This window comes from Balaenoptera musculus, chromosome 4 (assembly GCF_009873245.2).
Source record: "Balaenoptera musculus isolate JJ_BM4_2016_0621 chromosome 4, mBalMus1.pri.v3, whole genome shotgun sequence".
In the NCBI taxonomy this organism is placed as follows: Eukaryota; Metazoa; Chordata; class Mammalia; order Artiodactyla; family Balaenopteridae; genus Balaenoptera; species Balaenoptera musculus.
Window position 1 is genome coordinate 54,914,902 of NC_045788.1, and position 16,232 is coordinate 54,931,133.

The 16,232-nt window shown below is 36.4% G+C and overlaps 1 protein-coding gene across 7 annotated transcripts in view; it reads right to left on the reverse strand.

Annotated features, from left to right (window-relative positions):
* The window catches only part of TBL1XR1 (TBL1X receptor 1), a 176,833-nt gene that overhangs the window by 82,676 nt on the left and 77,925 nt on the right, over nucleotides 1–16,232 (reverse strand). For all 7 annotated transcript variants that reach the window (XM_036849951.1, XM_036849954.1, XM_036849957.1 and 4 more), the window contains exon 2: nucleotides 8,085–8,159. The gene's annotated coding sequence lies outside the window, so the exon portion shown is untranslated. The remainder of the gene's footprint in view (nucleotides 1–8,084; nucleotides 8,160–16,232) is intronic.

Below are 16,232 nucleotides of genomic sequence, written 5' to 3' on the forward strand. Positions count from 1 at the left end.
AAACAAAGGGCAATAACCAATCTCTGTAAGAACCCAGAGTCCCATCCCAGTTCCATCATGTCACAGTTCCTATCATTTCCATATCAGAACAGAAATACATACGCATTCTCAGAAGAGAGGACAGAACTGTGGAAACAGACTTGATTCAGACTTCAGACTCTACAATTTATTATCTAGGTGATTATAAACAAGAATGATGGTCTCCTCATCTATAAAACAGAGATATTAACAGCCTCACAGAGTTACAGAGACATTTAAATAAGGTATCTACTCTCAGAACACTCACTCATCTTTCCACTTTTGGTCTGATTTTAATTTACTTTTTCATATATCAAAAAACTTTAAACTAATCAAAATGTCTCTTGGTGTCTCCTACACATTTAATATGTTTCTATGTACTCTGTTCTAAACTCATAAACCCTTATGCTCTGTATCATTTTTAAAAAATATCAGATTACAATGAACTCAAAATGACTCCATTAAAATCTGACTGGAAATGAATGTCAAATCAAGATGGTCCTTTATATATATATATATATGTATATATATATATATACATATATATATATATATAAAAATAAATAAATAAAATATGTAGAAAAATAAGAACGTTAGCATTTTTTAAAAAAAAGATCCTCCTTACAGGAGGAAATAGTAACCATAGCATAGGAGAAAAAATAGGCATTATGAAGGAACTCTGTTAAAAAGAACCAAGAGAAAAATCAAAAGATATGACTGAAATTAACTGGCTTACAGAAAAGGACAGAACATGAAGAAGCAAACAAACAGTATCTGTTAAATATGGAAACTCCTGTCTTTTACATACCAAACTTCAGTATGTTAGTTTTTCTTTGGAGCAAAAACTTAAAACTCAAATTTTTTTAAAAGCAATGTTATCCCCTGGAAAGACGGATGGATTGATGAAAGAAAGCAAGGAGAAGAAGACCCCAAATGGCTTCCATACACCTATGAAATATGGCCTGTAGTTTCAAATTTGGCTACACTGCTAATATTAGACAAGGCAGCTCAATCCTAAATGTGTCAGACCCTATTAAGACTGAATTTAACAGAGTAAGGTCAGTGTGAGAAGTTGCAAAAACTTAAAAAAATAAAGCCAGAAAATAATCAATGACAGGACACCTTTTGTTTTAACATTATTCCATTAAATATTCATCCCTCTATGTAGGTGGAAGTCCTTGCTCACTTTATTTTGGGTTCCCTGAGACAAAAAGAGAGGTACATTTTATTTCTGGTTGCATGGTGCCTATACTAAGAACTTGTAGAACAGACACCAAGTTTATCTGAAGCATGAAGATCAATTTTTAAATAACAACATCAACTCACCATAACAAGTTCTACTATCACATTTAATTTAAGGATTAAATCCATGAAGGAATCCACACTTTCTTTGCCTTCCAAATGAAACCACAATCACTCAGGTTCCATTTTAGACAGTTGTATCAGCCTCACATCACACAACAGACATCCAATGGTAAAGATGAAGGCATTCCGTTAAGTACAACTCCAATGTGCATGTGCTCTGCTCTTTTCAGCTTATCATTTGTTCTGTTTTTAATAGAAAATAAACCATACATTTTCAAAGGGATACTTGCTCAGACATAAGCAAAGGCATAGACCCCTCTGAAAGAAATTCAGCCTGTAGCTATTTTCAGCTCCATCCATTAAAAGGAAAAAAAAAAAAAAAAAAATTCCCAAAACTAAGAGAGCTTTTCAATGTAACCCTCTTACTATTGGTTTGAAAATTAGTTCTCCAGAGGCATAAATTCTCAACCAAAATAAAATGAATACTTCACACAATCCTGTCTATATGGCAGTGCCATTCATGCTTCACATTTAGTAATACCACTTCAAAAGTACATGACAGTGAAAGACAGATGATAAATAATGACAATGAACTTCTCTACAGTGAACAGAACAAATTATTTTACAGATGACACGCTTGAGAAGTGGAGAGTAAAAGGGAACAGATCACTAGCTCCTCAATACGCACCACACTGCTTCCTGGCAGTTACCTCTTGGTAGGGTTACAACTCTGGGGTCTTATCCTCAGTCTGGCAAGCCATAATTTACTTTTATCTGTTCTCTTGGGATAATCAAGTTCTAGGAGAACAGATGTTAACAAAATACACTAGAGCAATCTATGAATGAGAAGAATGATTTACTAATTTACACTGAGAAATATAGTTGCCAGTAGACTAGAATATTCATCGATGCAACAGAGGCTGGCAGTGCCCAGCCCATAACCCCTGATCACTCAGTTTTCCTTAGGAGCTAGGCAGCTTCTTACTGCAAACACCTGAGGGTCATCTCTGGCCACAGTTAGGTCAGAGGGGAAGTTCTAAGGAGCTGATGCCCTGTCCTTCCCAAAGCATAACTCCGCCAATAAGGAATGGCGTTGGCGGACAAAGTACCCCAACTTTCTTGACCCATGAGTGGAACAGCTGAGAGGCATGCTCTACATACTGGCTCCCAGAGGTCCCCACAAGATGTGAGTCCCAACTGCCTAAAATATTAACCTACTCAAAGGCATCTTGTACTGGCCTCCTTATCTTCCTTTTCTTATTTCCCCACAGGAACTTCCTGGGTTCAGCTTTCAAATAAAATGGTTATAATCGAGGGTTTGATTCCACGGAAATCAAACCTAAAACAACTGGTCAGCGAGGTTCTATTCTTAGCAGGAAAATCTTGTTAAACCAAATTAAGTTTTAGAAGCTGTGGGATAACTGTAGAATTAGAACAAGAGAAAAGAGGAGGCCTAAAGGGATTGGTCAACAAAGTTGATAGACATTTCTTGAAAATGAGAATCTATCTTATCTTTGGAACAGTTCAAAGAAAAAAACATACAAATTGTTCTAAAACACATAAGATGCAAATTAGAGCTACATGAGACACCATTTCTCAACTATCAGATTAATATGTATATATCCAAAAAGTTCTGACTATACACTGTTTACAAGTGGGAAAACAGACACCCTCATACATTGCTGGAAAAAATATAAGATTGCATAAAATCTACACAGAAAGAATTGGCAAACTGCCTCAAAATTACATGAACATTATGCTCATACCTAAAACTGCCATTCATGAACAGCTAAGCTACATCTATGTAATGGACTACACCACAGCTATTAAAAAGAATGAGGACTAACTCTATACACTACTATAAGGTGATCTCCAAAATGTTCAGTATATATATACACATAGGTTTGCTTATTTTTAAAAATAGCAACCTAGTTAACTTGGTTACCTATAAGGGGAAGAAGAAACTAAGTACATACTTCACTTTGAAGTAATATCAGTGTTTTCAATAAAATTGTAAGTAAGATTAAATCAATATTTTAAAATCCTAAAAATTAAAATACAGTGAAACAATGGACCTGATTCTGTACCAAGTTGGCAGAAAAATCATACAAGTAGATTTACTTTGAGTACTTCAAAATACTGTGAATGTAAACCCCCAGTGGGTCATGGGCCAAAGAAAAAGCAGTTTTCAGTAATCATATTGGTGGTACTGGTTTAAATACATAAAAATATATTTATAAGATACAATTATATTATGTACAATAATTTCATATTTATTTATATATTTACATATTTATATCTTACACATTCTGTATTTTATACCTTTAAATAATATATTGTTTTATACATTTATATGTTAAATATATATAAAGTTATATATAATATAAATATACAAAAGAAACCAGTTTATGTAAATACCATTAGAAAAAGAGATTTTTCAGCATGAGAAAGGATGGATGTACTGAAATCAAAGAATTTAAGTTTGAAAAATTAAAATCCAACATTTTTATCAGATATATCACAGACATACCAGACATCCCAGAAACAACGAATACCCTTAGCACTAGACTGGGCTCTACATACTGCTTTCACTAAAGGAACTGGACTTTCTGGAGACACAGCTGATTTGGGGACTAAGGAAGAACATGTGCAAGATGAGCTCAGGACATCTTGTTATGTCAAAAGCAAGGAAGCTCTCAGAGACTACTAGAGTTGTGTCAAAAACATTCAGAAGTCAATTTAAAAAGGCTCCTTTGGCCAGCCAATCTGAGTATACTAAGAATAGAAATAAAACTACAATGCAATAACATATCAAATATTTAAGTCCCCAAGCTCACAGAGACACTTTTTAAAAAGTCTTTGTTGTTCTACTTTTCCCAGCATTCTAGGAAACAACTTAGCACTTTGAAAATTGGAAAATAAACTTATCTACGAAACAGAAATAGAGTTACAGATGTAGAAAATTGGTAAATAAAGGGAAGAATCAAGAATTTGGTATGCCTTTCCTGTACAAACTGTGCCACAGAGTAACCAAATATCTGATGAAGGAAGTTTCTCTTTATAGAAATATTACAAATAATAAATAATGAGAGATGATCTAGGCAATGATCATCAATGGTCACCTAATAATCACAAATAGAGACAAGCAAATATTATATGCCTCTTCATGGAATTACTTAGTACCACCTACAAAATATTCTGCCATCCTACCCCCACACCAAAATAATGCAAAAAAAAAAAATCTGAATTACATTAATCTTTTAAATTAAAAAATTCAAGGGAAAGAGAGGCATTTTACTACAGGGATGCAATTAACAAAATACAGAATGAGGAAACCCTGCAAGACAAATAAAAAGGAAAATATAATAAAGAGGTTAAAGCATAAGCTGTAAGTAGCAACCAAATGTAATGTATGGATTTTGTTGTCAATCTGTAAAAGCTCAAACTAAGAGGATAAATGGTGATATTAAGAAATTACTGTCATCACCTAACACCCATTATTAGAGTGCTCACTACCCCAAAATGAAACAAACCAACCCTCCAACCCTCACAACAGCCAAAAACTCTCACAGAAAATAACAGGTACTGGCAAGAATGTAGAGAAATCAGAGCCCCTGTGCATTAGTGTTGGGAATGTAAAATGGTGCAGCCCACTTTGGAAAACTGTATGGAGCTTCCTCAAAAAATTAAAACTAGAATTATCATATGACCCAGGGAATCTCACTTCTAGATATTTATCCAAAAGAATTGAAAGCAGGATCTTAAAGAGATATTTGCACTTTCATGTTCACTGCAGCATTCGTCACCATAGCCAAAGTTGGAAGTAACCCAAATGTTCATCGATAGATGAATAAAGAAAATGATATATACAGACAAAATTCCCCACCTTTTAAAAAGTAGAAAATCCTGTCATAAGCTACAACATAGACAAACCTAGAGAACCTACTCTAAGTTAAATAAGCCAAGTCACAAAAGACAATACTGTATAATTCCACTTATATAAGATACTAAAGACGTCAAACTCATGAAAACAAAATGTAAAATGATTGTTGACAGCGGCTGGGGCAGCGGAAGAAATAGGAGATTTTGTTCAAAGAGTACAGAGTCAGTTTTGCAAGATAAAAAAACTTTTAGAGATCTGTTGTACAACAATGTGAATATATTAACACTTACAATAAGTGTACTAACTGTACACTTAAAAATGGTTTAAGATGGTAAATTTATATTATTGTTTTTTTACTATAATTTTTTAAAGTATATTTAAAAGCCTTTTCAAATAAAAAATTACTGTCAATTTTTAAAGTGGGAAAAATGGTACTGTAGTATATTACTTTAAAAAAGCCCACATCTTCCATCGATACCTACTGAAATATTTATTAATGTAATCATGTGACATATCGTATTGGCTCCTAAGTAAATGGGGGTGGGGGTGGGGAGAACGAGGCATAACAACTTGGGAGCAAGCGGTTACAGGAAACAAAGCTGGTGATGCTGCAGCTGGGTGAGAGTTCATCATGCCATTCTCTCTAGTGTACATTCTAAAATTTTTCACACTAAATAATAACGTACACCTACTGGTCACTGGGTTCTATTAATGCAATAAGATAGTTGCAGAAGTAGCATGAAACATTTACACTGAAAAGTAGCTGTAAATCATGGTGACTTAAGATGCTATGAGAGTTAAAATAACTTGCACTTAGCAAGTGAAGAGTGAGGCAAAAAAAAAGAATATTCATGGTTCTATATGAAAAACAAAGTTGAAGCGGGTGTGGGGGGTGGCAGAGGTGACTTTTCACAAAGCATTCCTTTATGGCATTTCCAGAGAAAAACACGTGAGATAGTACACAGCACAGATTTAACCCCCGAACACTACTACATTGCTCAGGCTCATGGGAAAACCACCATTTTGAACCCAGTATCTATAAACTTACTGGCACATCTTACAAATGTGTAGAAATGGCTTTGATGTCCACAGCTAGACTATAAGCGAATTTGTGTAATCTTGACCTTCTTCATCTTTCACACTAACACATATACAGAATTAACACTAACATAAACATTTGTGATGGCAAATGTGTTTGAGATAATCCGATTAAAATACAGTCTACAAGCTGCTCCCCAAACAAAACAAAACAAACACGCAGGCTATGTGAGTGGCACGTTACAAAGTCCCCTGAGGAAGGCACTTAGAAGAGAGAGCCAGTGGCATGGCACTTGGCTCTCAGATACCCAACAGGCCTGTGCAACTCACTTCTCAGGGGAAACGTGCCACAACAGCTAAGACTCCAACAACAGAAAAATGCACAGGTTTTCAGACGTGACTTCAAAAAAGCAGATACTCAAAATGCCTAAGGTGAGCTGCTTACGTGAGAAAGTGTAGTGCTGCAGAAGAAACAGGCAGATTCCATGATGGGTAATAAGTCACCCAGGTACCACAACGAACCCAGCAAGTATCTTCATACAGGAATGAAGAACTGTGTCAGCCTTTGTGCTCGGGTAAAGCCAGAAAAAAAAATCCTTATTTTCCCCAACATTCCCCATTAACTACTGGGGGGAAGGAGGGAAGGGAGAAGAAAGGGAGGTTGGAGAGGGGGGAGGAGGTCTTTTTCTTTTCAGCAGTAAGAATTTCAGAAGATAGTTTAGGCAGAGGAAATCTATTGACATACTGACAAGTTCATCTTTAAAATGAATCATTTCCTAGGAATATTTTCACAGATAACTTTCACATCTCCTCACTCATCCTGGTTCTAGTTAAGTTTTACTACTTTTTATTTCAGACTGATGCATCTATAATTCCCACCAATCTATAAACCTTAATCAGTTTCTATAGCTCCCTGATTAATATTTAAAATAAAAATTTAAGTAAAAATAATTAAAAGTTTTTGATAATGCACTATAGAAACACTGTTGTTAAGCAATTAATTCTTTAAAAAAACAAAAAAATAAAAATTCATTCTCCTGCTATTTACTGATGCCCCAAATACAGGGCCATACCATTTATATAAGGAATTACTTTTTGTAAGGTAAAATCATTCTGAATTCTAATGAACAGTGATGAGATCACTTAGCCTATAGCTAGAATAAACATTAGAAATTTAGTCCATTCTATCACCAAATTTTACAAGAGTTACTTGCCAAAAGTCATCCAAGACATACGCAGTAGAGAGCAACTCCCAATTCCCACAGAGTCCAGTGGTCTTGCTGCTATATACATAGTGGACATTTTCATTCCAAGAGAAAGGATCTAAATGACCTTGTTAAATAAATAAGAACGGTTCTCCTGAAAATTATCCACTAACTAAAGACATGTAGAATTTTAGCCATTAACTGCCCATTAACTATAAATATTAGGAGAAATGCAATATGATTATTTTAGTAAGATGATGGACAAAAACACAAGAGCCATTACTGCCACTCTAACTTAAGTTTAATGAGAAAATTTTATTCACAAAATATAGTCCACATGTTAAAATATAAGATCTTAACTGTATAATAACACTTTTCATTCTGATAGCCATAGCCAAGATAATAGAAATCTTCAAATTAGAGGTTTGCCTTTTAGAAAAAACACCAAATAATCAAACATTATTTTAAGTACCTTAAAAATTACATATTTTTAAAACATTTCTTCAGTTTGAGAACACATGTATTTTGTCAAATTATGAAAAACTTCCAAATTCTTAACAGATTCTTAAAATAAGAGAATAAGAAAAACAGAAATTAAAACAAGCTCTGACAAAAACAGTAGGAAGAATTCTTACCATTGGCAGTGCATTGATGTGGGGATGTACAACTGAATGTCTGGTACTGCCAATCACAAATCGCTGTTGCTGATGCTAAGAAAAAGGAAAGTAAAATATTCAGTGTGTCTTCAAACAAATTCAGTTTAAAAGATTTCCCATATCAAATTTTACATGTACAAAATACTATTTATGCCTTTAAGGTCCCAACCAGTGAGTATCTTTCTCCTCCTAAGCAACTGCTGTCATAAACAGCAGCAACTTTTGAGCGTGTAGTATGTGGCAGGCACTGAATCTTTACATTCCTAAAAGGCTGACACAATGAACAGAATGAGACTCAAAAGAGATGAATTTGCATAAAGGAGGCACTCACCCCCATTCAACTCAACTCATGCAAATACTACTGCAACAGGGCCCAGTATAGCAGATTCATAATCTATCATCAGGAGCTGTAAAGAATGGTATAAACTTATATGCTATACATTCTGTTTAATACAATAAAGAGAAATACCTAATTGGTTTTGAAACAATTTCAATCAAAACTTATTAAACCGTATCTCTTCAGAATTTATATTCTACGGAGTTTACCCAGTCTTCTCAATTGCTGAGTCACAGCACATTATTTTCCAAGAACCTTTTTTGCAAATATACGAGTGGTTTTTCACAACCCTGTCAGAGTGGCGACTCCCAGGTGGAACACTGACCAGGGCAGCTTCCACCGTGTGCAAGCGTAGAGTGCATTTTTCTGCAGGAGTACAAGCTGAGGCCACACAAAGAAATGCAAGAGCTTTTCTTCGTACACCAAAAAGGTGAATTAAGTCACTAACACTAAAAAGATAACTAAGCAAATACACTGAATAAATACAGAAAGAATTTAATCCCTTGAAATTTGCTCCTCTCTGATTTTATCTTTAATTGACTGGAATCCTCATTTGTGCTCATTACCAACTCCAAGGCCACACTAAATAACTTCAGTGCTGCTATGTAACTTTCAGATAGTTGAGCTGTAAGAAGATCTAGGGGGGCTTCCCTGGTGGCGCTGTGGTTGAGAATCTGCCTGCCAATGCAGGAAACACGGGTTCGAGCCCTGGTCTGGGAAGATCCCACGTGCCGCGGAGCAGCTGGGCCCGTGAGCCACAATTACTGAGCCTGCGCGTCTGGAGCCTGTGCTCCGCAACAAGAGAGGCCGCGCTAGTGAGAGGCCCGCGCACCGCGATGAAGAGTGGCCCCCACTTGCCACAACTAGAGAAAGCCCTCGCACAGAAACGAAGACCCAACACAGCCATAAATAAATAAATAAACAAATAATTTTTTTAAAAAGATCTAGGAATTAAAATAATATTTATTAAACACGCCACACACTTATAACTGGAATTATACATAGCTATATCAACATACGATATTCCACCAGCCTCTTGGGCTTCAAGACAGGTAAGTGAGCCCCAAGGCTTTCTGGCACAAAACATTTGTGAGCTAGTTAGTAGATATTTTCTAGCACCTATTGGGGAAATGTCCTATAGACATCATGATTGAGTTCAAATAAAAACTAGATTACTGCTAGGCTCTGTCTAACTCATGGTCATTTGTTACGAACATCCATTATTTTACTATAAAGTCTTCATGAATTTTTGAGCTCTAAGCTATGTAGTTTGGCATACATTCATTCTAATTATTTATAAATAATTAACATATGCTACTAAATGTCATACATTTTAAAACACACAAAACCGAAGTAAAAAATAAAGATAGGGACTTCCCTGGTGGCGCAGTGGTTAAGAATCCCCCTGCCAATGCAGGGGACACGGGTTCGAGCCCTGGGCTGGGAAGATCCCACATGCCACAGAGCAACTAAGCCCGTGTGCCACAACTACTGAGCCTGTGCTCTGGAACCCACTAGCCACAACTACTGAGCCCATGTGCCACAACTACTGAAGCCCACGCACCTAGAGCCCATGCTCCACAACAAGGGAAGCCACCGCAATGAGAAGCCCACGCACCGCAACGAAGAGTAGCCCCCACTCGCCGCAACTAGAGAAAGCCCACGCACAGCATCGAAGACCCAATGCAGCCAAAAATAAATAAATAAAATAAAATAAATTTATAAAAAAAAAAAGATAAATTATTTACATATTTACAGTGATACAATCTTGTTTAAAGTTTGGTTTGTTTTTTTTTTTTAATTTTTATTTATTTATATTTATTTTTGGCTGTGTTGGGTCTTCGTTTCTGTGCGAGGGCTTTCTCTAGTTGCGGCAAGCGGGGGCCACTCCCCATCGCGGTGCACGGGCCTCTCACCGTCGCGGCCTCTCTTGTTGCGGAGCACAGGCTCCAGACGCGCAGGCTCAGTAGTTGTGGCTCACGGGCCTAGTTGCTCCACGGCATGTGGGATCTTCCCAGACCAGGGCTTGAACCCGTTGTCCCCTGCGTTGGCAGGCAGATTCTCAACCACTGCGCCACCAGGGAAGCCCCAATCTCGTTTATAACATTCTAGGTCCTTAACTTTTGAATGTCTTCTTAATCATGATGGTTTTATATCATTATTAACTACTAACTCAAGTCACAATTTACTTTTAGAGTAAGGTTCATCAGTACTAATAGTGAACGATGCCTGTCTGTCAAATATCTTTCTTGAGAATCTCCAATTTTTTCAGCCATCTTCTAAAATAATTAGATCATGACAGATGAAAAGCTTATTCTAATAGTTTAAGTATCAGCTCTACCATTTTCTTGCTTCCTATTCTTATTCATGTTTCTTATATTCAGTTTCTTTGCAGGAATCGTTACATTATTAGCCTGTTTTGTGGGGTTCAGTTAAAACTGGATAATATAATCCACAAATCTGTATCATCAAACACAAGTAAACATACATGAATAAGCTCAAATGCATGGCAATTCCCAGAAATGGAATGAATGAATGGGAGTGCCACTGTTGCCCTGCGGAACCCCCAACTCTTTTGAATACCGTTATGTACCACATGTTATATACATGACTCTCTGACATCACAGCCAAATGAGGGTGCAAATCAACCGCAATATTAAATATTAATTATATTTAATTTTTAAAGTCTCAAATGAACGTATATGGAGTAACTGCACACTGTACCTCAATGGATATTTGTTTTCACTACTATTGTGTGTACACACACAACACACACAAACTTACACACATGTACCTTAGGGAAATACTAAATCAGATCATTCCAGTTGCTAGTCTTTCTTTTACCTCCTCTCCCTGGTTCTCTCCTCTTACTTTTTTGTGGTTAGTTCTCTCATCACTCTCACAGAGGTCTCTAATCTCAGTTTTCTCTAAACGTATTTTCTCTTCCTTTCTTTTCCTCATTCATTCATTCACTCATTCAGCTTTTCCTATTAGACTACAGCTCCTCATGGGAAAAGGCCACAAAGGTGATCTAATAAATATTGAAGGGGTTAAATATCTGATTCTAGGATATGAAGGGTGAATAAATCTGTGGAAAATGGTGTACCAACAGGTCTGCCCATTTGCACATACAATAAAATCTGAAAAACTGAGAATTTTTTTTCCCCTCAGCCACACCGTGTGGCTTGCAGATCTTAGTTCCCCAACCAAGGATCGAAGCCATGCCCCCTGCAGTGGAAACGCGGAGTCCTAACCACTGGACCGCCAGGGAATTCCCAGGAACTTTAAAAAAACATATGCAGGGCTGTATTTTGGTTTCTGTATTAATGTTTTCCTAGTCGACCCATTTACCTATGCCCTGGCCACTGTGCAGTGCATTTCTAAAGCATACATCACAATTCTTCAGCTTCATAAAATGAGTATCTGAACTTTAAAAGATAAAATTATATATTCTACAAAGGAATTATAAAAATCTAAGGTGATCTGAGATAATCCAATAGAATATATATTAAAGCTATTTGTACTAAAGCGATTCAAATTGTCCAAAAACCAAAACCATGTGTATCCTTAACAACTGCCTTTTATAACCTCACTTGCTCAACCTCCTGTACTCTCACTGCAGCATATCACCCTCTATGTTCTCTGCACTCTTAGGCTGCCATGACACTGCTCATTCCTCTGCCAGAAATGTCCTTCTACTGTGGCTCCGGCCACAAACCCAGTCCACCTCCTGTCTTTCAAGGTTCAGCCCAAATCAGCTTCCTCCCTTGATTACTCACCCACTGAGAGAGAAATACCAGTCTCTCTCACCACAGCTCTGCAATGCCTTATTCTCTCACCATGCCTCCCCTATCAGACCTCCCCAGGCCAGGGACTAATCTGCTCATCTTGCTGTCCCACCACAGAAGAATAGTGCCCTGAGCATACACAGTTCTTGAGATACATTTATTGATAAAATGATATAGTATCTAAATGTGTGGGAATAGGTACATACATACTCGAAAATAAAACACAGTAGATACTGAATTACAACACAAATAAATCGCAGTGATAAGGAGGAACTCAACAGTGAATCTTGCTTTGTTTTTTAAAAATACTTAGGAGAGCCTGGCTATACCAATAATTTTAGTATCACTTCCAGAAAGTGGCCAATAAAGGTTGATCTTTTGCCATTAAAAAAAAAACTCTATGATAAGTCACATTATAAAATGTGTACAGCGACCAACTACTTGATGTACTACATAAACTAAACCCATGTGCTTTACTTCTTGTGATGAAATAAATGTTGTGGGCTTTGGTTCTGTCTCCAACAAAAAGTTTTGCTTTTAGAATCTGTATTTCAGAACATTTTACCTAAAATAAATGAAGTATTAATCTTTCAGTACAGAAACTGAAACTGCTATCTCAGCAGACATCATCTTAAATCTACCACCTATACAAAATTAGGATTTTTTTTAAGATGCAAAAATCCTATAAAACAGCACAACAGTATATTCTGACTGATCTTCAGACATACTACCCTGCAGTCTCCAAAGGCAAATTTATTTGATTTACAGATCTCTTTTAAAAGCTAATGGATTGGACTGGAAGAATCAATATTGTGAAAATGACTATACTACCCAAAGCAATCTACAGATTCAATGCAATCCCTATCAAATTACCAATGGCGTTTTTTACAGAATTAGAACAAAAAATCTTAAAATTTGTATGGAGACACAAAAGACCCTGAATAGCCAAAGCAATCCTGAGGGAAAAAAAGCAGAGCTGGAGGAATCAGACGCCCTGACTTCAGACTACACTACAAAGCTACAGTAATCAAAACAATATGGTACTGACACAAAAACAGAAATATAGGTCAATGGAAAAGACAGAAAGCCCAGAGATAACCCCATGCACCTATGGTCAACTAATCTATGACAAAGGAGGCAAGGATATACAATGGAGAAAAGACAGAATCTTCAATAAGTGGTGCTGGGAAAACTGGACAGCTACATGTAAAAGAATGAAATTAGAACACTCCCTAACACCATGCACAAAGATAAACTCAAAATGGATTAAAGACCTAAACATAAGACCGGACACTATAAAACTCTTAGAGGAAAACACAGGAAGAACACTCTTTGATGTAAATCACAGCAAGATCTTTCTTGACCCACCTCCTAGAGTAATGGAAATAAAAACAAAAATAAACAAATGGGACCTAATGAAACTTCAAAGCTTTTGCACAGCAAAGGAAACTATAAACAAGACGAAAAGACAACCCTCAGAATGGGAGAAAATGTTTGCAAACGAATCAATGGACAAAGGATTAATCTCCAAAATATATAAACAGCCCATGCAGCTCAATATTAAAAAAACAAACAACCCAATCAAAAACTGGGGAGAAGACCTAAATAGACATTTCTCCAAAGAAGACATACAGATGGCCAAGAGGCACATGAAAAGATGCTCAACGTCACTAATTATTAGAGGAATGCAAATCAAAACTACAATGAGGTATCACCTCACACCAGTTAGAATGGGCATCATCAGAAAATCTACAAACAACAAATGCTGGAGAGGGTGTGGAGAAAAGGGAACCCTCTTGCACTGTTGGTGGGAATGTAAATTGATACAGCCACTATGGAGAACAGTATGGAGGTTCCTTAAAAAATTAAAAATAGAATCACCCTATGACCCAGCAATCCCACTACTGGGCATATACCCAGAGAAAACCATAATTCAAAAAGACACATGCACCCCAATGTTCACTGCAGCACTATTTACAATAGCCAGGACATGGAAGCAACCTAAATGCCCATCGACAGACAAATGGATAAAGAAGATGTGGTACATATATACAATGGAATATTACTCAGCCATAAAAAGGAACGAAATTGGGTCATCTGTAGAGACGTGGATGGACCTAGAGACTGTCATACAGAGTAAATTAAGTCAGAAAGAGAAAAACAAATATTGTATATTAACACATATATGTGGAATCTAGAAAAATGGTACAGACAAACCAGTTTGCAAGGCAGAAATAAACACACAGATGTAGAGAACAAACATATGGACACCAAGGGGGGAAAGCGGGTGGGGGGGGGGGGTTGGTGGGATGAATTGGGAGATTGGGATTGACGGGTATACACTAATATGTATAAAATAGATACCTAATAAGAACCTGCTGTATCAAATAATAAAATAAAATTCAAAAGAAAAAAAAAGCTAATGGATTATGAGCCCCTTCCCTAGAAAAAGGTAGAAACAAAAAAAAATTTGCTTATAATTTATAGTAGTGACATAATCTAATCTAGAACCTAGTGGTCAGTAACAAAGTCAAGAATGTGTACCTGGTTATCCTTAAGGAACAGAAATTACAAATGAATTTTTTAAATTTGGAGAATTGGGGGAAATCTTCTCAAGAATTAAGAGAAAAACATAACAATGCTATCATAATTAACCTGCTTAGAAAGGTTTTTGTTAAGTGAACTTCTGGACAAAGAAAAATCACAGATAAAGTTCAAATTAAATTGCTTAGCACCCAGATTCAAGCACAATAAATAAATGGTGATTACCTCCAACTGGAACTTTTTTAAAAGGAATATATTTGTAAATCAAAGTTTCAACTGAATCTTCTCAATTCCACTGATCCATTTCACACAGAATGACTTTGTTAGTTGCCTTCTACAACGTGGCAATCTCAAGTAACATACTACACATTCATCAAAGCTCTATAAAGCATTATATCCCGCACTCTCCTCACCCTATTCTCATTTCCCACGGAATCATATACACAGATAATATTCTGGGCAGCCAAAAGATGCGGTGAGTGAAAAGGGGGAAGGAGCTGGGACAGAGGGTTATCTTAAGAAAACTGACCCTGAGATCAGGCTTAGAGGCAGAACAGTCAGGTCAAACACAACTCTGCCATCACTGACTCTGATTTTCACTTTGCTTTGTTATTAAGTGAATTAGAGAAAATGAATTTAAAGTTGTATATTATGATCCCAAAATTTCTAAAAATAAAAAATACACAAGACCACAAACCCACACAAAGAAAAATTTAAACATGCACTGGTGTCTAGTCATCCAATTATTACTTCAGTTGAGTTAGTTTTAATGGTAGTATCACATGTGGTTGAGTTTTATATTAAATTTATACCAAAAAAAACACTATTGTGCAGAAAAAGACAAAAAACTATCAAGGACCCCAAAATTTGCCTGTCAGGAAGTAAGCAATGCAATTAAAAACAATAAAAACAATAAACTCTCTCATACAAAGCCACAGAGATTTTTAAATTAAAGGTTGGTTTGGGCAGTTTCAAGTGTTGTTATTAAAAGTAAAATTTATTTTTAGGCACTAACATCCACCCATCAAAGTCTTCCAGTTCACTAACTTTCAATGGTAGAGAACTTGAATATGTGAAAAGGCTCAGGCTCAAACGTAAGTTGTGATGCTAGAAAGGTGATATAAAAATGTATGAAATGGAATATTACTCAGCCATAAAAAGGAATGAAATTGGATCATTTGTAGAGATGTGGATGGACCTAGAGTCTGTCATACAGAGTGAAGTCAGAAAGAGAAAAACAAATATCATATATTAACACATACACGTGGAATCTAGAAAAATGGTACAGATGAACCTATTAGCAGGGCAGGAATAGAGACGCAGATGTAGAGATGTTGACACAGTGGGGGAAGGGGAAGGTGGGACGAATTGGGAGATTAGGATTGACATATATACACTACCGTGTGTAAAACAGATAGCTAGTGGGAACGTGCTGTATAGCACAGGGAGCTCAGCTAG